This window comes from Rhinatrema bivittatum, chromosome 6 (genome assembly GCF_901001135.1).
Source record: "Rhinatrema bivittatum chromosome 6, aRhiBiv1.1, whole genome shotgun sequence".
Lineage (NCBI taxonomy): Eukaryota > Metazoa > Chordata > Amphibia > Gymnophiona > Rhinatrematidae > Rhinatrema > Rhinatrema bivittatum.
In genome coordinates this window covers 311,514,972-311,540,405 of record NC_042620.1, presented here as the reverse complement: position 1 = coordinate 311,540,405, position 25,434 = coordinate 311,514,972, and the positions used below count along the sequence as shown (strand labels likewise).

General features: G+C 47.6%; 1 protein-coding gene across 1 annotated transcript in view; it reads right to left on the bottom strand.

Annotated features, from left to right (window-relative positions):
• The window catches only part of AKAP4 (A-kinase anchoring protein 4), a 116,949-nt gene that overhangs the window by 33,446 nt on the left and 58,069 nt on the right, over positions 1-25,434 (bottom strand). The gene's annotated exons all lie outside the window — the stretch shown is intronic.

Below are 25,434 nucleotides of genomic sequence, written 5' to 3'. Positions count from 1 at the left end.
CGGCGGTCCGAAACGGGCTCCTGCTGTTGAAGCGTGTTGTCTTCGGCCGGCGCCATTTTGCAAAATGGCCGCCGCAAAATGGCGGCGGCCATAGACCAACACGATTCGACCGCAGGAGGTCGCTTCCGGACCCCCGCTGGACTTTTGGCAAGTCTTGTGGGGGTCAGGAGGCCCCTCCAAGCTGGCCAAAAGTCTCTGGGGGTCCAGCGGGCGTCCGGGAGCGATCTCCTGCCGCGAATCGTTTTCCGTACGGAAAATGGCGCCGGCAGGAGATCGACTGCAGGAGGTCGTTCAGCGGAGGTCCGGAACCCTCGCTGAACGACCTCCTGCAGTCGATCTCCTGCCGGCGCCATTTTCCGTACGGAAAATGGCGCCGGCAGGAGATCGACTGCAGGAGGTCGTTCAGCGGAGGTCCGGAACCCTCGCTGAACGACCTCCTGCAGTCGATCTCCTGCCGGCGCCATTTTCCATACGGAAAATGGCGCTGGCCATACACGTATGGCCGGCGCCATTATCCGTACGGAAAACGATTCGCGGCAGGAGATCGCTCCCGGACGCCCGCTGGACCCCCAGAGACTTTTGGCCAGCTTGGGGGGGCCTCCTGACCCCCACAAGACTTGCCAAAAGTCCAGCGGGGGTCCGGAAGCGACCTCCTGCGGTCGAATCGTGTTGGTCTATGGCCGCCGCCATTTTGCGGCGGCCATTTTGCAAAATGGCGCCGGCCGAAGACAACATGCTTCAACAGCAGGAGCCCGTTTCGGACCGCCGCTGGACTCCAGGGTACTTTAAGGCATTTGGGGGGGGTTCGCGAGGGGGGGGGATTTAATTTAAAGGGTCGGGGGTGGGTTTTAGGGGGATTTAGTGTGCCGGTTTTCCTGCCCTCCCCCTTCCCCCGATTTACGATTTTTTGACGATAAATCGGGGGAATTGGTATTGTATCGTGGCCCTAACGATTTTTGACGATTTAAAATATATCGGACAATATTTTAAATCGTCAAAAAACGATTCACATCCCTAGCAAATATGGGGGACAGGGGAAGTACTATGGGTCACTCTAGAGCAGTGGTATTCTCTCCCAGCTCTTGAGGAATACAAAGAAGTTGGGTTTTCAGGATATCCCTAATGAATATACATGAGATATATTTGCATACACAATGCTCCATTGTATGTAAATCTAGCTCATGCATATTCATTAGGGATATCCTGAAAACCGGGCCTGTTTGTGGGTCTCGAGGGCTTGGAGTGATTACCACTGCTCGAGAGCTGTTTCCCATCCCTCACCTGGAGGCACATCTAAGCAGTTAGGTTTTCAGGAAATCCTGAATGAATATGCATGGAATTGATTTGCATATTGTGTAGCTGGGTTTAAAAAAGGTTTGGATAAGTTCTTGGAGGAGAAGTCCATTAACTGCTAATAATCAATTTGACTTAGGGATAGTCACTGCTATTACTGGCATCAGTAGCATGGGATTTACTTTGTGTTTGGGTACTTACCAGGTACTTGTAGCCTGGATTGGTCACTGTTAGAAACAGTATGCTGAACTTGATGGACCCTCGGTCTGACCCAGTATATCTATCTATCTATCTATATTGGAGATCTATGTCATGCATATTCATTGTGTCAAGCATGAAAACCCAACTAGATAGGTGTGCCTTCAGGCTAGGATTGGGAAACACTACTTTAAAAGATGGGAAATGGAAGTATAAGATATATGGAAGGATATTTTGAATTAGTTTAGTTGAATGAGACTTATTGACCACATTACCTAAACAAAAGCTGAAAGTGAATTATAACAGATTGAAATATAAAAAAGTAAAAAATACAATAACACAATAAACAAAAAATAAAATTAAATCATCAAGAAACACATTGCAATAGAAGTCTAAAACTAACGTAGAATTAATATCCTATTAAGTCCACTGATACAAATATGCAGAAATAAAATATAAAATACATCCAGTGTAATAATTTGATTGAATGGTAACATTACAACCATTTATAGCTAGACCAGAAAGTCCAAGATAAAAAGTAGCTCTTATTCCCTTTCCTAAATTTTCCTAGGTTCTCAACAAATTAAAATTCCCTTGGACATTTGTTCCATAGATAGGAAGCAACATAGAAGAATGCTTTCTTCCAAGTTGCCTCTAGTTTTGATTCAATAACAGGAAGGAGTTGAACTAAACTCTCTCAAGCACAGCGAAGAGCTTTTATAGCAATGTCTCTCCTAAGTTGTTGAGCCAATAAATGGGCAGCCCAGACACCCATGGTTCTATACCGCCCCTGCCCATTCAAGACGGATAACCAACATTACACAGACACAATGAAAACATGAGTCATAACTGGGATGCAAATGGCCGTATCCATTTATTACAGTACCCTAACAGGGGAGTCTAATTTAGGCACCAATTCCTTCCGCCATCTCAACCACAGGGCAGGTGCCAACATCTCTGTTTCCTTCCACCCAAGTGAAAATGGGTGGGGGTGGTCCTGCTCCCTGCAAGCCCCCTGACTGGTTACTGGAGGGGTCCCAGCAAACTGCTACACAGCAGATCCCGCCGGAGACCCTCACAAACGTGCTTGGCCATCAGTTCGTCAAGGCCCAATCACCAGGCCTGACATTCATCATCATCAATGGCCAATCGCCAAGTGGTGGCCTTAAGTCCCCTCTCTTCCTTACCAGCACCTCCCTGCTTCATATACAGTCCCCAGCATTACAATAGTTTTTCCAGGACTCGGTTGCCACCGCCCCTGGGATCCTGTCATGTGTGGGCAGGAAGTAACCTTCTGCCATCAACAGGATGGGTGCCTCCCATACCAAATGGCTACGGCGCCTGCATTAAACCAGTGAATACCCTCTGCAAAGCCTGCAGAAACAAATCATTTCCCATGTCTGACAAATACGCTCTGTCTGGACCGTACAGTTCTGCACAGTGCGCATCCACCCACACATGCCTCAGATGACATCCGCCCAGGCGTTGAAATGCCTTGGCTAACTGCCGATTGAACTTGGCACGGTATCTTCCCCGGCAAATAATACCAGGGTAATAATCTCACACCATTAACCAACAGTTATTCTCAAATACAGAAAGTGGTGTTCTTGATTTATACAAAAATTATTTTATTAAATACAATACACAACACCTCCTCACAATATTACACATAAAAATCCCCCCACCCCCACAGTTCGTATATCCCAACTAGGACCTAGTTTCGATGAATCCACTTCGTCTTCTTCAGGGGACCCCCCCATTTAAAAAGACATCAACCCCCACATCTTCTATAAGACATCAATAAATAGTATCTATTTTCTACATCCCACAATACTTACTGCAGACGTTTCTTTAGCAGTTGTGCGCATGCATGCACATGCTGAAACTAGGTGGGGTTGAGAAAGTCAGCATTTTAAGAGTTGAATTTGTATGGTGTGGATGTTGGTGCATTATGTGGTAGATTCAGTAAAGTCAGTTTTATGGATAAGAAGATGATGCGGAGCCATTGTGAAAGTGAATCTTGAATGAAATGGTGAAATAAAATCATGAAGGAGCAGGTTTGCAGTCATATGCATGATGTAGAAGTTATGTGAAGCCTTGGACACATAGTATCACATTGAAGAAGCTTGTTGATGTGGTGGGAGTTTCTGACAGTGTGGAGAGTAAGTAGTTTGTTTTCATAAAAGTATTGTGGGAACCTCAGGCCCTACACTATTGACTTGGCAACGAGTTCCATCGCTACTGGTTCCTGCTGCTGTCTCCTCGGACCCATGGTTCCCATGTGCTGTCCTACTGGTTAGGACTTTGACTCGGGTACCCGCACCTCAGGGGCCCGTTCGCGCTCCCTGGCTAACCCGCTCCTCAGGGTGGTCCCTGCACTTCCAGAAGCCCTGTCTGCCGGCTTCCCCGCTCCTCGGGGTCGTCCCTGGAACTGCCAGCTACTTGGGGAAACTCAGCTTGGCTTACCCCGCTCTGCGGGCCAGTGACTTTCTACACCGGCACAGCTCCTCGGGGCTGTGCCGGAAGGAGTGGAGAGAATGAGACGGGATTTCAGGAAGCTGGAAGAGTGGTCGAAGATACGGCAGCTGAGATTCAATGCCAAGAAGTGCAAAGTCATGCATATGGGGATTGGAAATCCGAATGAACTGTATTTGATGGGTGGAGAAAGGCTGATGTGCACGGAGCAGGAGAGAGACCTTGGGGTGATAGTGTCTAATGATCTGAAGTCGGCAAAACAATGTGACAAGGCGATAGCAAAAGCCAGAAGAATGCTGGGCTGCATAGAGAGAGGAATATCGAGTAAGAAAAGGGAAGTGATTATCCCCTTGTACAGGTCCTTGGTGAGGCCTCACCTGGAGTACTGTGTTCAGTTCTGGAGACCATATCTACAAAGAGACAGAGACAAGATGGAAGCGGTACAGAGAAGGGCGACCAGAAAGGTGGAGGGTCTTCATCAAATGACTTATGAGGAGAGATTGAAGAATCTAAATATGTACATCCTGGAAGAAAGGAGGAGCAGGGGTGATATGATTCAAACTTTTAGATACTTGAAAGGTTTTAACGATCCAAACACAACGACAAACCTCTTCCGTCAGAAAAAAATCAGCAGAACCAGGGGTCACGAGCTGAAGCCACAGGGAGGAAGACTCAGAACCAATGACAGGAAATATTTCTTCACGGAGAGGGTGGTGGATGCCTGGAATGCCCTTCCGGAGGAAGTGGTGAAGACCAGAACTGTGAAGGACTTCAAAGGGGCATGGGATAAACACTGTGGATCCATCAAGTCTAGAGGACGTGAATGAAGAGGGGGTGGCTCGCGGGAATGAAGGCTACTACCTGGAGATAATACCCTTATTCAATATACATACACACGGTTAATGCGACTCCAATATTGCTCTAAAGCTTCAACGGTAAGAGGAAATGTGGAAAAAAAAAAGATTTGCATTCACAAAAAAGTGTGGTGTATACATAGAAACATAGAAACATAGAAATGACGGCAGAAGAAGACCAAATGGCCCATCCAGTCTGCCCAGCAAGCTTCACATTTTTTTCTCATACTTATCTGTTTCTCTTAGCTCTTTGGTTCTATTTCCCTTCCACCCCCACCATTAATGTAGTGAAATATCAAGCTTGATTAGTTAGGGGTAGTAGGGGTAGTAACCGCCGCAATAAGCAAGCTACACCCATGTTTATTTGTTTTACCCAGACTGTGTTATTCAGCCCTTATTGGTTGTTTTTCTTCTCCCCTGCCGTTGAAGCAGGGAGCTATGCTGGATAGTACGGCGGTTACTACCCCCAAACCAAATAAACCTGATAGTTCACTTCCAATGCATAGCCAGCATAGCTCTCTGCTTCAACGCCAAGGGAGAAAGTCTGATACTTCACTTTCAACGCATAGCCAGCACAGCTCTCTGTTTCACCGGCAGGGGAGAAAGTCTGATACTTCACTTTCAACGCATATCCAGCACAGCTCTCTGCTTCAACGGCAGGGGAGAAAGTCTGATACTTCACTTTCAACACATAGCCAGCACAGCTCTCTGCTTCAACGGCAGGGGAGAAAGTCTGTTACTTCACTTTCAACGCATATCCAGCACAGCTCTCTGCTTCAACAGCAGGGGAGAAAGTCTGTTACTTCACTTTCAACGCAAAGCCAGCACTGCTCTCTGCTTCAACGGCAGGGGAGAAAGTCTGTTACTTCACTTTCAACGCATAGCCAGCACAGCTCTCTGCTTCAACGGCAGGGGCAATGTAGAAAAGAGGATCTATATATAGACAACAACCAACAAGGACTGAATTACATAGTCGAGTAAACAAAAGAATGGGTGTAGCTTGCTTCTTGAGGCGGTTACTACCCCTAACTAAGCTACATATTCAATTAGATGCAATTAGATATTGCTCTCTACATTAATGGTGGGGTGGAAGGGAAAGAGAAGTAAAAGGTACTAAGAGTCACGAGTAACAAGTAAGAGAAAAAAAATTGCATAGCTTGCTGGGCAGACTGGATGGGCCGTTTGGTCTTCTTCTGCCATCATTTCTATGTTTCTATATGTTTCTGTGATTGTGCTCATCCTCCCTGGGGCAGCACTTTCGCTCTACTAAGTGACTGTGCTCGCACTTCCCCGCTCCTTGGGCAAAGCCTTGTTCCACATTTATGACTGGGCTGTGCACCTCCCTGCTCCTCGGGGTAGTGCCTGTGGTCCTAGCCAGAGATTCCAACGTGCACAAACCTGCTCCTCGGGGCAGCCTACGTCACCACCTCAGAGGCTCGACTCGGGCTTCCCCACTCCTCGGGTAAGCCTATGTGATTACATCAGAGCCTCCCTCGTCACGTTGCTCCGCCCCTTAGGCCGTCTCTCCTGCACTCCTTCTGAACTCTGTTCCGCACTCCCCGCTTTTCGGGGCTTGCTGCGCTTCTCTGTGGATTCCCCAGCTCTGGCACCTGCATCTCCAACCTATTGTACTTTGTACTCTCTCTGAACTGTGTCCCTGCTGCAGCTGACCTCGCCTCCCAACAGTGAGGACCTGTAGGGCTCCTCCCGGCGAGCAGTACCAACTCTTACCTCTGGCCAAGGGTCCACTAACCCACGGATCCTAACAGATTACCAAATCCATGGACCCGACAGAGGTCTCAGCTATCCAGGCCATTCCTGGCCTGGCACAAAGAATTAGTGAACAACAAAAATTCTTGGAAACCTTGGCAACAGTCAAAGACAACTGAGTACTTGTTTAGATGCCGCTTTGACGTTTTCCAAACTCAGTCCTTTGACCTCTATGCTGGTCCCTTGGCCTACCATGCCCTTTCTGGCACCTCCACATTTTGGAGTGAACCCTCTTATGTGCAGGGGTTTCCTGAATCAGTGTAATATGCATTTCTGCCTGCAACTGGCTTACTTCCCAGATGTGATCACCAAGACGTCCTTTCCCTTCTGGATAGTAAGGCCTTGGCCTGGGCATTACCCCTCTGGGAGAGTGCTGATCTGGTTCTTCGAGACTTGCCTGGCTTCCTTGCCTTGTTTCGCTCCATCTTCGACAACCCAGGCAGAAGAGCCATTTCTGGGTCTTCTCCATCTCCAATAAGGCTCTCGGCCTTTGACCGAATACATCATTGAATTCAGGACCCTTTTGTCTGAACTTCACTGGAACACTGACTGTTTACGAGCCATCTTTCTTGAAGGCTTGAGTCCCCGGATCAAAGATGAGCTGGCAGCTCAGGACTTTCCTGAATCCCTGGATTCCTTGATAGACCTTGCTGGTCACATCGACCGTCGTCTGCAAGAGCGCTCACGGGAGGTTAGAGCGTCCAGGAAGTCTTCACCCAGTTTGCACCAAATTCAGTGTACAACCTCACCTAGGCCCAACACTGCTCAGAGCAAAGAGGACGATGAGCCTATGCAGATGGGTCGAAGCAGACTTTCTCCCAAGGAACGACGCCGTCGACAGCAGTCGGGCCTCTGCCTGTATTGCGGCAAATCCGGACACACCATAGCTTCATGCCCCGTCTGTCCGGGAAACTCCCAGGCCTAGGTTCTGCCGGAGGACTGCTCCTAGGCCTGACTTCACCCTCTTCTCCACTAACAGTACCCATCTCCATTAAGCTGGACAATCAAGAGTTCCACACTCTGGCATTGGTAGACTCTGGGGATAGCAGGAATTTTATTTTAAAACAGCTGACTGAACACCTCCGGATTCCCACCATCTACTCCCCAGTGCCCTTACTTATGGTTTATGGTTTATTATTTTTATAAACCGTCACATCGGCATGGCCTTCACAACTGTTCACATTCAATAACATAAAAGAAATACAAAACATTTATCAAATATAGTGGCATCTAAAATCCGTTAAAAAGGACATAAAGTTACATTTTAGATGCTAAAACAATAAATAATTTTAAGTAATAGTAATAATCCTAAAAGCCGAAATACATGACAATCTACATAATATAAAATACATTGCAACGGATAAAATAATAAAACTCATAGACAAATCAAGGGCTACATAACAATATAGTAAAAAAAAAACATTTTAAAAGAAAAAAACCGTGCTGCGTTGGTAAAAGCTTATTTGTTTTCTGTGTATGCGCATTTAAAAAGCCAAGTTTTTAATTCGGTTTTAAATTTTTTCTTATCTGTTTGTAGCCGTAAGTGCATGGGGAGAGAGTTCCAAAGTTTTGATCCTGCTGTTGGTACTGCCCGTTCCCTTACTTGACTTAAGCGGGCTGATTTGATAGTTGGTATTGTCAAAAGGCCCTTATTGGCCGATCTTAGATTTCTTTGAGAAGCATGTACTCGTATTGCAGTAAGCAATAAAACAAGTAGATGGATCGGTGTAAACAGGATTTTATTGAAGCTTGCCCGACTCTGGCCGAGTTTCCCTCAAGGAGCTGCCTCAGGGGCTTAAAAGCCACATCAATTGGCTTAAAACATCACAAGGTGAAATCAAGTCGAATTATCACAAGGAATTTCTTTGATTTCAAAGCAGAGCTCTGAAAATTTTGGTATTACATACCAAATTAGTGAAAATATTCAGAGAAAAAAGCTCACAGGATCAGCGGACAACTGCTGTTGAGCGCTGATTTCACCTTGCGATGTTTTAAGCCAATTGATATGGCTTTTAAGCCCCTGAGGCAGCTCCTTGAGTGAAACTCGGCCAGAGTCGGGCAAGCTTCAATAAAATCCTGTTTACACCGATCCATCTACTTGTTTTATTGCTGACAGCCATCTTGAATCGGCTACTGGTTTGCTTTCTTGGACCCTCGTATTGCAGTATTCAGCCATTCTGTCTTTTCCCCATATATTATGTTGTGCAAGATGCATGCAGCTTTGTACTGTATTCAGTAATTTAGAGGTAGCCAATGTAACTGAATCAAAATTGGGGTAATGTGATCACATTTCTTGTTGCCAGTTAAAACTCTGGCCGCAGCATTTTGTAGTACCTGAAGAGATCTTAATGTCGATTGCGGTAAGCCAAGTAACAGAGCGTTGCAGTAATCTATGTTGGCAAATAACAAGGCTTGCAGAACAGATCTAAAATCATGAAAATCTAGTACAGGTTTAAGCCTTCTTCATGTTAAAAGTTTAAAATAACCATCCTTTAATTTAGTGGCAATATGTTTTTTCATATTGAGTTCGGTATCAATAATCACGCCCAGGTCTCTGGTATACAAGGAGGGTATTATTTTGAATTTGTTCTCAAACGTGAAAGCGGGAATATCCTTATGACTGCATTTTCTTTCAAGTAGTATTATTTCGGTTTTGTCCATGTTTAAGATCAGTTTCATAATTTGTAGTAATTGTTTTATAGTTGTCAAGTAGATTGTCATTATTTTATACGTTTGTTCAATTGTATCTTCTATGGGAACCAAATGCTGTATATCGTCTGCATATAAGTAGAATTTTAGTCCCAATCCTGCTAGCCGATGGCAAATTGGTAACAAATATATATTAAAGAGAGTTGCTGAAAGGGTAGACACTTGTGGTACACCTGTTTCTAAGGGAATTTTATCAGAAGTTGAATTGATTATATTCACTTGAAAAGAGTGGTGATTGAGGAAGGAAGAGAACTATTTAAGCGGTGTGCCGGTAATTCCTATTTCTTTTAAGCAATTTAATAATATGCTATGAGCTACCGTGTCAAATGCGGCCATCAAATCTAAAAGGATTAAAAAATAGCTCTGTCCAGTATCAAAACTTCTTAAAACTGTATCAGTTAATGCAATTAAAAGGGTTTCGGTGTTAACATTTTTTCTAAAACCAAATTGATTAGAAAATAAAATGTTGGATTCTAAAAACATGTCAAGTTGTATTTGAACAGTTTTCGCTAAAAGTTTCGCAATAAAAGATAAATTTGAAATAGGTCTAAAATTATTTGGTTGTTTAATATCCAGATTTGGTTTTTTCAAAATGGGTTTGATTATAGTGTTTTTTAGGACATCGGGGAATATACCTTCTGTTAGAGAGGAGTTAATTATACTAGCAATAGGAAGTGCAATTGTATCAGAAATGGTTTTAAGGGTAGCAACTGGTATTGCATCAAGTGAATGCCTTGCTGGGTTTAATTTTTTAATCTCTCGTCCATCCACGGAGAACCTCTACCAGGTGAGGTTACTCACACCACGGCCCCCATCCAGCTCTGCACGAGGTCCCTACACGTAGAGACCATTTCTTTCTACATCTTGGACAAAGTTATACATCCCGTGGTCCTGGGACTGCCGTGGCTACAGCAACACACCCCGCAGTTTGACTGGGCCACCTTACAACTCTCTCGTTGGGGTTCCTCCTGTCACGACAACTGCCTGGAGTCTGTCGCACCCATGCCTTGCCTGAATACTTCTCTCTCTCTTCCTGGCCTTCCTCCAAAGTACTCCTCATTTGCGGATGTGTTTTCCAAAAAGGCCACAGACACCTTACCCCCACATTGTTCCTACGATTGTGCAATCAACTTGTTACCCAACACGGAACCTCCTCGGGTAGGATCTACCCATTGTCCCTGACGGAGATGCAGGCCATGTCGGAGTATATCTATGAGAACCTGGCTAAAGGCTTCATCCAGCCCTCAGTCTCCTGCTGGAGCAGGCTTTTTCTTTGTGGGGAAAAAGGACGGGTCACTCCGTCCTTGCATCGACTACCGTGACCTAAACGAAATCACCCTAAAGGACCGCTATCCTTTGCCCTTGATTTCAGAGCTTTTCGACAGGCTTCAGGGAGCTAATATTTTCTCCAAATTGGACCTCAGAGGAGCTTACAATTTGGTCCGGATCTGCCAGGGTGACGAATGGAAGACCGCGTTTAACATGAGTGACAGCCACTTTGAATACCTTGTAATGCTGTTTGATCTTTGTAACGCTCCCGCGGTTTTTCAGAATCTGATGAACAAAGTCTTTAGAGATATGCTCTACCAATGTGTTATGGTGTGCCTTGACGACATCTTAATTTTCTTCCAAGACCTACAAAGCCACTGCCAGGATGTCTCCCGAGTTCTCCAGCGTCTACAGGACAATCAACTTTATGCTAAACTCAAGAAGTGTTTATTTGAGCAGGAGACCATTCCTTTCCTTGGCTATGTGGTTTCCAGCCAAGGGCTACAAATGGATCCCCAGAAATTAAAAAGATTTCGAGATTGGCTTCAACCTACAGGCCTCAAAGCCCTGCAGAGATTCCTTGGCTTTGCCAATTACTACTGGTCTTTTATTCACCATTATTCTACTCTGACCACACCACTCACGGCCATGAAAAAGAGCCAATCCTTCTCATTGGTCGCCTGAAGCCATGACCTCCCTTCCAGGACCTCAAGACCGCCTTCCTCCAAGAGCCGTGTCTCTGCCATCCGGACCCCTGACGCCCCTTCATTGTCGAAGTTTACACCTTCGACGTAGGTGTAGGGGCGGTGTTAAGCCAGTACTCGACTACCCATACCTTACACCCGTGCTCTTTCTTCTCCAAACGCTTCTCTCCAGCGGAACGTAATTATGCCTTTGGGGATAAAGAGTTGTTGGCGATTAAACTGGCATTTGAGGAATGGCGTCCCTGGTTCAAGGGGGCACATCATCAGATCACAGTATATTCCGACCACAAAAACATTGAGTATTTACACCGTGATCAATGCCTGAGCCACCGTCAGGCCTGTTGGCCCTTTTTTTTACTCGGTTCAATTTCCTGCTGCACTGCCGACCAGCTAACAAAAATTGCTGTGCCGACGCCCTCTCCAGATCCTTCATCACAGAGGATGTCCCCGACACTCCACGGCATATTGTTGACCATGCTAAGGTCATTCTATCCGCCACGTTTCCGGTACCACCTGGGAAGACGGTGGTCCCCCGCCAACTATGACTGAAGATCCTTCGGTGAGCTCACAATTCCTTGACACCTGGCCACCCGGGTCAGTCTAGGACTCTTTCGACACTCCAGCGCTTTTACTGGTTGCCTACCATGAAAAAGGACACACAGGCATTTGTTGAGTCCTGCCCCACATGCGCCCATCATAAGACCTCTGTAGGCTGTCCGTGGGGACTCTTATAACCGCTCCCCGCCCGAGTGAGCCATGGACCCATATCGCCACAGATTTTATCGTGAATCTTCCTTCCTCGGGCGGAAACAATACCATTTGGGTCACCGTTAACCGATTTTCAAAAATGGCCCTCTTCGTGGTGCTGCCTGGACTCCCTTCAGCTCCTCAGCTAGCTAATTTATTCATCCGTCATATGTTCCGGCTCCACGGTCTTCCCAAACATATCCTCTTAGACCGTGGAGTCCAATTCACTGCCTGCTTTTGGAGATCTCTCTGCAAGAAATTCAACATTTCGTTGGACTTCACTTCAGCTTACCATCCTCAAGCCAATGGCCAAACAGAGAGAACAAATAGGACCTTGAAACAGTTTCTCTGTGCCTACATGAATTCACGACAGAACGATTGGGCCAACCTCCTCCCTTGGGCAGAGTTTGCTCTGAATTCCCATCAGTTCGCATCCACCGGTTCATCACCCTTCCAAGTGGTTTATGGACGTCAGCCACTGCCACCTCTCCTATTGCCTCTGTTGGTGCCTTCACCAGCGGCACACAGGCCACCGCCCAAGAGTTGCATCAACTCTGGAACAGCACAAAGCAACTTCTCCAGCAAGCAGCCCAAAGATCTAAGAAGTTCTATGATGCACACCATCGGGAAGCTCCTCAATTTAAATTGGATGACAAGGTGTGGCACAGCACCCGGTTTATTTTATTTATTTATTTATTTATTTATTTAGAGTTTTTATATACCAGCAATCATGAAAACATATCTTGCTGGTTTACATCGAACAGGAGTGCATTATAAACAAAAACTATCCGACTTAAGCTGCATTTGGCTCACTTCGCTCCAGGTACATTGGTCCATTCCCTGTTCTTCGCCATCTGGGTCCAGTTTTCAGTTACCTACAGTCTTCGATTGCCCTCATCTCTCAAATTTCACAACGCCTTCCACATATCTCTATGAAAGCCTTTGGTACTGTCCGGCTTCTCCAAAAAGCCACCTGAACCCCAACCTTTGTCATCTGAAGCGGACATCACCTACCAAATCCAAGATGTCCTGGACGTAAGGAAGCGTGTAAAGAGGTGGGAATACCTCCTCTTATGGGAGGGCTTTGGGCCTGAAGAGAACAGTTGGGAGCCTGCAACCAGCATCTTTGACAAAGACCTAAGCAGGTAGTTCCATGTCACTCATCCTAGAAAACTCAACCCCCCCCCGGGGGGGGGGGCCTTAAGAGAGGGGGTACACTGTTATGACAGTCGGTCGCAGATAGCTGTGACAACTTCTACTCACCTCTTGTGCTGTCATGCTCTCCTATCCAGGCGAACTCGCAGCTGTGGCTAGCCGCTCCCGACACATACCGTCTAGCTCCCGGGATTCCTCATGGCGGTCGGGACGCCGCCAATCTCCAGGTCTTCTCCGGGTCTTCCTAGTCGCACGCACCACTGATCCTACCTTTAAGGATGCTAAGGTGGGAAACTCAGGGGTGTCTCCTATTGATGACATCACTAAGCCTGGACTCTTAAGCACCACCCAGACCCTGCACTATCGACTTGGCAACAAGTTCCATCGCTACTGGTTCCTGCTGCTGTCTCCTTGGACCCTTGGTTCCCATGTGCTGTGCTACTGGCTTGGACTCCGACTAGGGTACCTGCACCTCGGGGGCCCGTTCGCGCTCCCTGGCTAACCCGCTCCTCGGGGTGGTCCCTGCGCTTCCAAAAGCCCTGTCTTCTGGCTTCCCTGCTCCTCTGGGTCGTCCCTGGAACTGCCAGCTACTTGGAAGACTCATCTTGGCGTACCCTGCTTCGTGGGCCAATGCCTTTTCTACACCAGTCTGCAACCTGTGCTCCCCGCTCCTTGGGGCTGTGCCTCACTCTTCTTCTGTGACTGTGCTTGCGCTCCCCGCTCCTCAGGGCAGTGCCTTCGTTCTACTTCAGTGACTGTGCTCGCACTTTCCCGCTCCTCGGGGCAGTGCCTCGTTCCACATTTGTGACTGGGCTGTGCACCTCCCTGCTCCTCGGGGTAGTGCCTGCGGTCCTAGCCAGAGATTCCATCGTGCACAACCCTGCTCCTCGGGGCAGCCTACGTCACCACCTCAGAGGTCCGACTCGGGCTTACCCGCACCTCGGGTAAGTCTATGTGATTACTTCAGAGCCTCCCTCGTCACGTTGCTCCGCCCCTTAGGCCGTCTCTCCTGCACTCCTTCTGAACTCTGTTCTGCACTCCCCGCTTCTCGAGGCTTGCTCTGTTCTTCTCTGTGGAAGCCCCAGCTCTGGCACCTGCATCTCCAACCTATTGAATTGTGTACTCTCTCTGAACTGTGTCCCTGCTGCAGCTGACTTCGCCTCCCGGCTTTGAGGACCTGTGGGTCTCCTCCCCGCGGGCAGTACCAACTCTCACCTCGGGCCAAGGGTCCACTAACCCACGGATCCTAACATCACCTTTGGGCGTGCGGCCTCCTCCCGGCCTAACTTTTGCCACGGAGGAGGAACATGCAGTTCCAGTAGTACTGGAAACCATACTGGATGATCCGCTGCTTGGGGAAGACGTTGACCACCTACATCTCACTCGCTTGTGTCTGTCCCTTCTTCTGTGTTCCTTTCGTGAAACCTTATCTGCGCTTAGTGAAGCAGACTTACTGAGCTCCTCGGTTGGCCGTGGCACCGGATCAAGGGTATCGTCTGGCGGCTATGGTATCGGGATCTGCCATCGGCGTCGCTGCAATGGGACTCGGCTGAGTGCTCAGGTGATGAATAGAGGTGTTGACTGCGTGTTTCCTCTCCCCCAGGTTGATGTGGGCTAGGTGGAAGCGCTGCAGTGGGCTCCGTGCGCACACTCCTGGGCTTGGTGTGGCCAGGACAGTAATGACGGCATTCTCCTGATTCCCCACCACCATCAGGAAATGGGTGAAAAATCCCAATAGGAGTGCGGAGGAGATCTATGCACAGTCGGGGAGCAGTGGGACTATCTCTCCAGCATGGACCCACTCAAAAGGCCTGTCCCTCCAGTATTGCATAAAGCCATCCGGTTCTCTTGGGAAGTAAAAGTAATTGGTGCACCAGGACTTTCATGGAGGTGCTCGGAAGTCGAGCGTGAAGCCGGCCAGGATGGAGACCTATACTGCAGTGCCTCTCTTAGGCTGCACCCAGTCATAATGCTGGGCTCACAATCAGATGCTGAAGCATGTTGCATGTGGCCAACCGAATTTTGTGTGCCTACTTCCGATACCGGAGTAGGAGGGAGGGATATAGCAACCAGGCGAGAGACCCACGTGGTCCTTGCTCTCTTCAGCTCTGGACTACGACATCTCAGTGTTGAGCTCACTAAAACTGCCGCTTCCCCTCACTTGTGCTTTTCTTCCTTGGCATCTTTTCTGTGCAGAAATATCCGATTTCTGCTTGCCATTCCAAGCCCTTCCTACCTGTCCCAGACCTTACCGCACCTGTCTTCGGTCACTCTGAGCTGCCCCTGCACACTGAGGTGCAGGGGCAGCTCCATGCAATTTGCCGCCTAAAGTGAGGGATGAGATGATGCCCCTTCACCCTGCCCCCTTGCTCGCTCCGCCCCTGTCCCTCCTCCCTCCTCCATGCCGCCAGCCTGGCCTCCGCCGGTGGTGGCCCATGGCAGCGACCCTCCTCTTTTCTGCCATTGCTGGCCTGGGTTGGCAGCCATGGCAGTGGCAGGCAGGGTGAGACGTCATAGTGGCGCTCTGAAAGGGGCATTTTTTTCCACCTCAAAATTCTGCCACCTGAAGCAACTGCCTCACCCTGCCTCATTATAGAACCTCCCCTGCTGAGGTGGCCCGGATGCCCTACTTCCTCCCCATCGGCTTCTGGCTCCCCTCTGGTCAGAAACGCTAGCGGGTGGCAGGGGCATGGGATGAGGACCTGAAGGTCCCGGTCCTATGGGCACCTCAGTGACGGGGGGGGGGGGCCTAAATCCTCTGCAATGCACTATGCTGGGGGGGGGGGGGGTCTGTCGAGCCACAGCCGAGGAGTTGGACCTCAGGGACATCTGTGTCAAATGGCAGCACCTCTGAAACACTGCGTACTTGCTAGAAACAAATTGGCCGAATTTCAAATAATTAAATTATTCTTAGAAAATTACTTTTTTTTTTTTTTTAGGAACATGTAAAAGGCGTGATCGCACGGTCTTGAGAACAGGAAAAGTGCGAGAAGTCGGAGCATGAGTCAGCACATGGCATGTCACGTCCGCTGCCTGCGAGGTCCAATAAAGACAGGATTGTTTTTTTTAAATTCCTTTATAGCTAGAGAAATGCTTCAGCACTACTCACCTGGACATTTGAAGAGGTACAAGGCCTGCTGCATCTCGATCGATCACTGCAGCGAGATCTGGATCGCAGCGGAATGAAGCGTGCCGTGCCAGGGCCAAGGAGGAAGAGGCCAGACAAAGGGGAGCTGGTGGATTTTAAGTTTCCCTCCAGTCCCGCCCCCTTGGCCTTCCTCACCGCGTCGCTCCCCCGGCCAATTGCGTGGCCCGGTGTTGGGGCGCGTTCTGATGACATCATCACACCTGAAGCCGGACCAACTGGGGGGAGCAACGTCAGAAGCAACGCTCCGGAGCAATAAGAGGAACCCTGCACATGGTGCTGGCCGGATGCGGCTGACACCATTACCGCCAGCCGTTGCTGTAGGGAGGGGGGGGAGAAGGGATCCCGCCCCCCCTCTGCACCTGTTCGGTAAGCCTGGCCACAGCACGGCGGCGGCACCCCGACGGATGCAGCGGGCGCCCGGTTATTCCCGGCGCCTGCACATCCGTGCTGGGGCGCCTTCCATAAACAAGGATGCTAGATTATTCATGCCTTCGGAACAAACAGAATTAATTTAAATTCCCCCTCAGCAGGGGGTAATTAATTAATGTTAATATTAAGTGCCCAACACTTAATATTTTTTTTCACTCCTTCACTTACTGTCAATTGATCCATTCACTGTCACATGTCAGAGAGAGAACCAATCCCTGACATGTGTTTTATTGTATTGGCCCCTGTGCGCTTCAGGCTCCCTCCTCTTCTTCTCTTCCCTGCAGGTTGCCTGAAGGAGAGGGGCTGGAGCAGAGCACCCCTGCTGCTCTGCCTCTTAAGCCTGAAAAGAAGGTGCCAGAATTGTGTTCCCCCATAAATTAAGCCCTGCACCTCAGTAACAGCAAAACAAAATCTCTCCAATGCCACTTTGTGAAGTAGCACAAATCCCAGCCAAAAAAAAAAAAAGACACCTAGAACCTGCCATACCATTCTATAACAGCACTAACTCTCAGCAGCAGCTTTATCTATGAAAAGGCAGCAACGCAAATATTACACCAAGCCATAGAACACCAATACACCACCTACTGTGGTAACAGAACAAGCCGAACTGCTACAAATCCCTAGAGAAACTATATGCTAGCAGAAATACTGCACCTCAGTCACACATGCAGAACACAGACTGACCCTTACCGAATATAGAATAAGGGACTACAGATTAAAAACTGAAATATACAGACAAAATTGAAATTGAAAGCCGAGAAACCAGACTCAGAACAGTGGAAATCTGAAGAAAGAGCAAAATACAAAAATATAAGACATGCACATTCCCAAAGATGGGATATTCCAATTGCTAAAAATTCAAAATGCCTTTTTTTTTCTTTCAAAATTGTTGCCTGATCCTTTTATTTTTCTAATTGGTTGGTCCTAGTCTCTTTTTCCCACGTTCCCCTTGTCGGTCTTTTCTCAATTCCTTTTTCAGAGTCTGTTTTCTCTTTCTGTTTCTTCTCTTTTCTCCTTCCCTTCCTCCCACACACATAAACACATTCAAACAGGCTCTTTCACAGGCTCCTTCCCTCTCACACACACGGGCTCTCACAGGCTGCCTCACACATACATACATAGACTTTCACAGTTCTCATGCACACACACACACACAGGCTCTCAAGGCTCTCACTCCCTCACATATGCTTTCACTCTCATAAGCTCTCACACTCACAGGCTTTCATACACACACACACACACACAAGCTCCTTCATACAAGTTCTCACAGGCTCCCCCTCGCTCTTTTTCATATGCACACACATAGGCACTCAGTCTCACTTGCTTTCTCTCACAGGCTCCCTCTCAGACACAGGCACTCACTCACACATGCTTTCTCTCATAGGTTTCGTCACACATACAGGCACTCATCTCCAATTGCTTTCTCTCACAGGCTTCTTCACATACACACAGGTTCTCATGGTCTCCGTCACACACACACACACACACACACACACATAAACATATGCTCAAACAGGCTCGCTCTCTCTCTTGCTCTCACACACACCTACCCACAGGCTCACAGGCGCCCCCTCCCACACAGACTTCCATTCTCCCACTCCTACACACACATATGCACACTCTCAGGGCCTCACCTTCTCTTCTAGACCTTGTCAGCCAGTCAGCCCCCTTCTTTGGCCCTTTTGCCACCACAGGATAGGGTCTCCAGTGGCCCTGCTGCAGGCCCTCTCCAGCTGCTGTGAGATGGGGGTCAGCAGCCCTCTCCTTCTTCGGCTGTCGCGGGATGGGATCCACAGCAGCCATGCTGCAGGCCTCTTTGGCCAATGTGGGATGGGGTCTGCAGCAGCTCTCTCCTTTGACCGCCACAGGATGGGGTCCATGGCGGTCCTCTCCTCCTTTGGCCACTAAGGGATGGGATCTCTGGCAGCCCTTCTATAGTGCATCTTCTCCTGTTAGGCAGACCTGATTAGGTGGGCCTGAGCCCAAAGTGGCCCATCTATAGCAATGTCACTGGTTGGCAATGCTCTGGGTTTGTCAGCTCCAGCTCCAGAATAGCTTCAGTACTTTAGCGCCAGCTCCAGGCTGGCTCTGGAATCAAGAGAAACTCTCAGCTCCATCTCCAGACTGCTCCAAGAACCCTTGTTCTGGATCTGGAGCAGCTCTGACTGCTTTTTACCAGGTTCCAGCCACTAGGGAAAAATTGTAAAAAAAAAATCCCAAACAAAACAAACAAACTAAGGCATTGAAATAAGCTTAGTAACATTTTTTAACTGATGCTATTGGATAATAAATATTCCAAGATAATTATGTGCATGAGTTTAAAAAATTATACTTTTAAAGTTGTACATTAAACCTGAATTGTTTTATTTATATGTCTAACAAGACAGCACAAGGGTTTTATTTATATGTCTAACAAGACAGCACAAGGGTTGTGAAAATCATGTTTCTCTTTTAAACAATTAACTGGCATAGAAACTACATTTCTATGACATTAATTGCATACTAAAACAACTAAAAACAAACTTCCTAAACAAAGATTGTTTTACTCTTATGAAAAGAACTATTTACTGCATTTTGTTACTTTCTGAAAACATTATCCCTATTTTAAGGTAGCAGAAAGTGGAACAGCTGCACAACCTCAGCTCCAGCGCCAGGCTCCGGAATCCTGCTCTATTCTGATTCCAGCTCTGCTTCAACTCCAGCAATCCTGGCTCCAGCTCTGCTGCAGCTCCGGAGCATAGCTAAAAAACTGATCACTTCCACTCTGGCTCCGGGTTTTGAAGCTGGCTCTGAGCTTTGGCACTAGAGCTCTAGCCATTCCTAGCATTGTTGATAATCATTTTACATTTTCTGTTTATTGTAAACCAATGGACAGGAGCACCTTGTTGAATTACACAAATTGCTACCTGCACCATCTAAAAGATAATTTACCTGTAGGGCAATTTTTACACCTTTCGGCATTTGTGTTCCAGTTTTACTGAGTTTTGAGATTCAGGCTTGGGAAATGTCGTCGCTATTCTTTATAAGGGTATTCTTTATAAGGGGCTTAAAAGAGCTTTATACATGAATCGCGATCTGTAGACTGTTATTGGTGCCTTATCATAATAATGAAACACAGACTGGTCGTGTAATATGTATATGACCCATTTTGATTGGCGCTTCCAAAATTAAGTGCATTATTCAAAAATAGTGGCATTTATGGAGTATAGATGTTTTTAAAGTCCCTCCCCTTTTTGATTTCAAAAGAGTGCATAGTTTATGGCAGAGCTTCTCAACTTGGGGTCCATGGACCCCCAGGGGTCTGCAAGACCATCCCAGGGGATCCTCCAGAAGAGATGCCAGAAAGTTTAGCAGGGGGGAAAAATGAGCGGGCTGCTGCCACCTGTGATTAGCCGAGCTGCTACCACAGGCAAGGAGCGTGAGAATGGGGCCTACAACTTCACCCTACATTGCTGCAGACCAGGAGTAGAAGGGTCAACGAGGGGCTGTTCGCACCCATTAGAAGTCTCAGACTGCACTGCTGCATGATTAGCAGAGGTTTGGAAGAAAGGGACAGATTGCAGCCCACAAGAATCATAAACCCCACTGCTGCACTTCATGAGGACAAGGGGGAAGAGAAGGACCGATTGCGACTGTCAGAAGCTTTGCAGTCTCTGCTGCACACTGAGGAAAGCAGAGGAGAACTGGGTTATCACAGAGGTGAGAAACCTTCCCCACCAGTGCCACGTGCTCTGCCACTGGCCTGACAGAGAAAGAGGAGAGCTGCACCAAAAAAGTGAGTAGAACGGCTCAGAGGAAGAAAGGAGGTAATGGGGCTGGGGTATGACAGTATGAGGGGAAAGACAGAGGGGAGAAGGAAAGACAGAAATGAAGGAAGAAATGGAAGTTGCTGGTCTCTGTCATGGAGGTTATCTTTTCTCTCACATAGCTTGCACAGTAAGCAACAGTGATGATTTTGGACTGCTGCTTTCCTCCTCATATAGGTTTCAATAGCTTCTCAATCCCACTATTTTTCTTCCTATGAAGCCCATTCCATCTGTCTATTCGCTCCACTACCTCCTCAGGTAGCTGCCATCTATCGACCCCCCTGATAAATCCCCCTCTTCCTTTCTCACTGACTTTGATTCCTGGCTTTCCTTCTTCACTGACTCATCTTCCCCTTTCCTTATCCTCGGCTACTTTATCCTCCATGTTGATGACCCCTCTAACTCATGCCTCAAAACTCATTTCTTTTACTTCCTCATTTGATCTCCAACTCTGCTCTACCACCCCTACTCACCAACATGGCCACTGCTGTCTCTCAGACTTCTCAACCTCATTTCTTCCAATCTCAGACCATCATCCGATAACTTTCACACTAAACCACCCTCCCCCACAGACCCATCCAGTCACCACCTACACTTTTAGGAATCTCCAAGCTGTTGACCCTTGTATCTTCTCCACTGCTGTTTCACCTCTCCTATACTCCAAGACATTGTCTGAATCAGTTGATGGAGCAGTTTCTTCTTACCACACTCTACTCTCTTCAGCCTTAGGCTCGCTTGCTCCTCTTCTTACCCCATTCTGTAAGGCACACTTGGCTCACTTGTAGAATTTGCTACCTTTGTTGCTACACCCGCTCTGCAGAACATCTCTGGCTAAAATCCTGTGCCCATTCAATTTGCCTTGAATAGTGACTTGGATCTCTATGATTTGTGGACTTGGAGGGGGTCCATATTCAGCAGGTCACTACAGTTAGCCAGATAACTTGTCCAGTATATTCAGTGGGATAAACATCCCGCTGAATTTACTTGTTTAAAGTTACCCGACTACATATAGCCAGATAACTTCAACCCTAACTGGCCAGTGATTGAATATTGCTGGTAGGCCTAAAGTTATCCGGCCTCATGTGGCTGGATAACTTGCTACTTACACGGATATCTTTGGAGACATCCGAATAAGTAGCGCCTCTTAGAAAAAAAAGAAGCACCATGTCACAGGCCTCCCGGCCCGATGCCCACCCTCAAAACACCACATGTATGTATCCCCTCCCCCCTTTGAGGTCCCAACAAGCTGGCCCAAACCTTTAAAATGTGAAAAATTTAAAGATTTCATCAGATGATCACTGCCGGCATGGGCTTCCCCCCTCTTCTCCCTCCCCTTTAAAAATACTTTAATTGTCCCTCGTTAGCTCCCAGTCATCCCCTCTCCCTACCACCCCCCCCCCCCCCCGCTGATAGCCTCCCACCCACCCTTTACCTCAAAAACTGACCCCTCTGTGCCGAGATTGCTCTTCTCAGCGACCCTGGCCACTCGTAGCGTAACCGGCTAGTACCTGGTATTAAATCTACGCCTTGAGCTGGGTCCAAGGATCAAGCCTGGGTCTCAGTGATTGGATCCAGCCTTGGACCAGGCCCCTATCTGTGCCCTTCTCCTCTATTGCCAATTCCCAACCACATGCTTTCCAGCTGGCTGTGTCGTGTGCTTGGATTAGTCTTCCTAAACTGGTGCGTCATGCTACCTCTCTCGCTATGTTTAAATCTCACCTAAAGACTCACCTTTCTTAGGCTTGATCGTCAGCTTTTAGCCTCATTAACTTACTTTCTCTTTTTAACCATTGTCTTACTTTATGAAATGCCCCACGTTTCTTGTCCTGTATGTTTGTCTTATTAGATTGTAAGCTCTATTGAGCAGGGACTGTCTTTTTTTATGTTTGAACTGTGCAGCATATGTCGTGCAGCGCTATAGAAATGTTAAGTAGCAGTAGTATCATCGGTACATGCTAGAGATATAAAGTTCCTGGATGGAATAAATGACATTTTTATGGAGCCAGGGCATCGGAGGGAACTTTCCTTCCGCATCCCCCCACCTTCCCCTCCCTTCCCCTATCTACCCCACCCCCCAGCCCTACCTAAATCTCCCCCCTTCCTTTGTTGGGCAAGTTACGCCTGCTTGAAGCAGGCGTAACTTGCGCACGCCGCCCCGGCATCCCCAGCACAGGCCGCAGTGCCGGGGGACTCAGGACTGCCCTCCCGGCCCGCCCCCAAACCGTCACCATGACACGCCCCCCGGACACGCCCCCGGACACGCCCCCCAGACACGCCCCGGACATGCCCCCTCCCACCCCTTTTACGAAGCCCCGGGACTTACGCGCATCCCGGGGCTTTGCGCGCGCCGGCGGCCTAAGCAAAATAGGCACGCCGGCGCGCAGGGGTTTTAAAATCTACCCCTTAGTTTTTGGGTACTTGAAGTACTTGCTTGAAGCCTGGATAGGCCACTGTTGGAAACAGGATGCTGGGCTTGATGGACCCTTGGTCTGACTCAGTATAGCATGTTCTTAAGTAGGATAAAGAGGGTGACAGGAAGCCAAGTTTGACCTGGTTAAGGGGAATGAGAGTGGATATGTCAGCCTATCAGGGGACAGAAGGAGAGGATCGCCAGGAATTATGCTGGACAGAGGTAGAGAGGAGGGAGTGATATTGGACCACCATGGTCCAGGAGGGAATAAAGGATTGATGATCACCAGGGATCAAGGAGGAGGTAGATGAGACAACAGCCAGGTGTGAATGTGACATTAAACACAAAAGGGAGATAGACAGACATGGAGATCTCATAAGCCTTCTTCCCACTGAAAGGCAGGCTATTATTTTGCTTTTCCTAAAATCTAAATTATTTATTGACTACATATCAGTTTAGATCAAAGATTTCTACATTATAATGATTCTGGAGTGCGGATCGTTATTCCTTTTGTTATGGCATGCAAAAATTAAAGAGAAGGGTGTAGGGCTATGTGAAACGTTTTGAAGCTGAAAAGAGGTCCATGTTCCCTGAAAGTTGGGAGCCCCTGGTTTACGGGATATTCTTGTTCAGTCGGAATTTTGGTTCGCCTACATCTATTGAATGCATTTGAGATCAGGCACCATCCCTATGGGAGTTGCTCACTGTGTTCTCAGTCTTTCAGTAGTATAATATTTCCCATTTCCGATAACTATTTTACCGTTTCTAGCACCTATGCCTCTTCCTGGGTTGTCTACATTATCAGATGCCTCTGTGGACTGCACTATGTGAGAAAAACTTCATCTGCTTTGGATCCAAATGACTGAACACTGAAGCTGTCTACAGAGGTTAAAATGTGATGCTCCCATAGTTGCTCATTGTGTTGCTAATGATCATGTTTTTTATGGCTTGATTTTTTTTGGTGATTGATAGGATTCCTGCCTTCAAAAAGGAAAGAGACCGTGACAAAATTTTAGCATAACATAAGCATCTATGGATTTATTCTTTAGGCACTATTTCATCTCATGGCCTTAACAGAGTCCTGGATTGGTCATTTTTTTTAACTTACAGTTTCTTAATTGCTCTTGAAATTTTTCTTTTATTTTATATATCATGTTTATTAGGCTGGGACTGGCAGACTTTGAATTCAGCATTAACCTATCAGCATTCATTTAGGTTAAATCTGCCCTCTGTCCAGCATGGTATCTAAGTGCTTTCATTTTCTGTTTCCAGGAAGATGTACGAAAACCAGAGATTGTGCATCATCTAGGGATATGCAAAGTAGACAAATTTGTTTTGGTTTGTTCATTTGTTTCATAGGTCACAGACATTTGTTAAATCTGTTTCAAACAAAAAGAAATTTTTAATTTGTTTATTTGATTTGTTTTTAAATTTTTCATTGATCTAAATGGGGGGAAAAAATTAGGTCCCATTGACTTTACTGTAAAACAAAAAGACAGGCTGGGTCCCAGCTAGAGGCTGGGTCCTGTTGCCAAGGCCTGGGTATAGGTCCAGGCCTGATGCCATGGTCCATCCCAATGTGGATGCCCTGACCTGACACAAGGGCCTGGCCAAGGTTGAAGCCCATCGCTGAGACCCAGACAATGCTGGGGCCCAGCTCAAGGCCAGGTCCCTTCACTCAGTCTAGGCCCCAGGCTGGATCTCATCTCCAAGACCCAAGCATGATGCTGGGGCCCAGCCAACAGCTAGGTCCCATTGCTGAAGCCCAGGTCAAGGCCTGACACCAGGACCCTCACCCTAGGCCAGGTCCTATCACCAAGGCCCAACCATAGGCCCATGCCCAACACTGGGATCAGGCCCAAGGACGGGTCCTATTGCCAAGGCCCAGGCCTAGCCCAGATGCTGGGCATAGCCCAAGGCTAAGTCCCATCACCATGACCTAGACCTAGGAGAAGGCCTAGGTCCAGGCTCAGGGCAAAACACAGGCCTGACACCAGGGTCTGGCCCAAGGCTGGGTCCCATCATTGAGGCCCTGGCCTGATGCCAGGTCCTATCAGCATATCCCAGACCTAGGCCTGACACCAGGGCCCGGCCCAAGGATAGGTTCTGTAGCTGAGCCCCAGGCCTAGGCCCAAGCCCAATGCCAGGGTACATCACGTTTTGTGCATGTAAAACAATATATACACATAAACCTCCAAAAATGAAGAAAATGAATGCACATCCTAGCCTTTATCTAGTATCAATGTTTTTATTTCTGTGTCTATTAAGACAACTCCAAAGCATGACATCACTTTCTATTTCAAGGTTCTGTGCATTTATTTATTTTAAAAAATGTATATACCACATAACCGGTAAAATGTACAATAAAAGCAGTTTATAGATTTAACATACATCATTAAATCCAACACAAAACCAATTATCTACAATACAGCATTACATATACAAACTTCCACTGTCTCTCCCACCC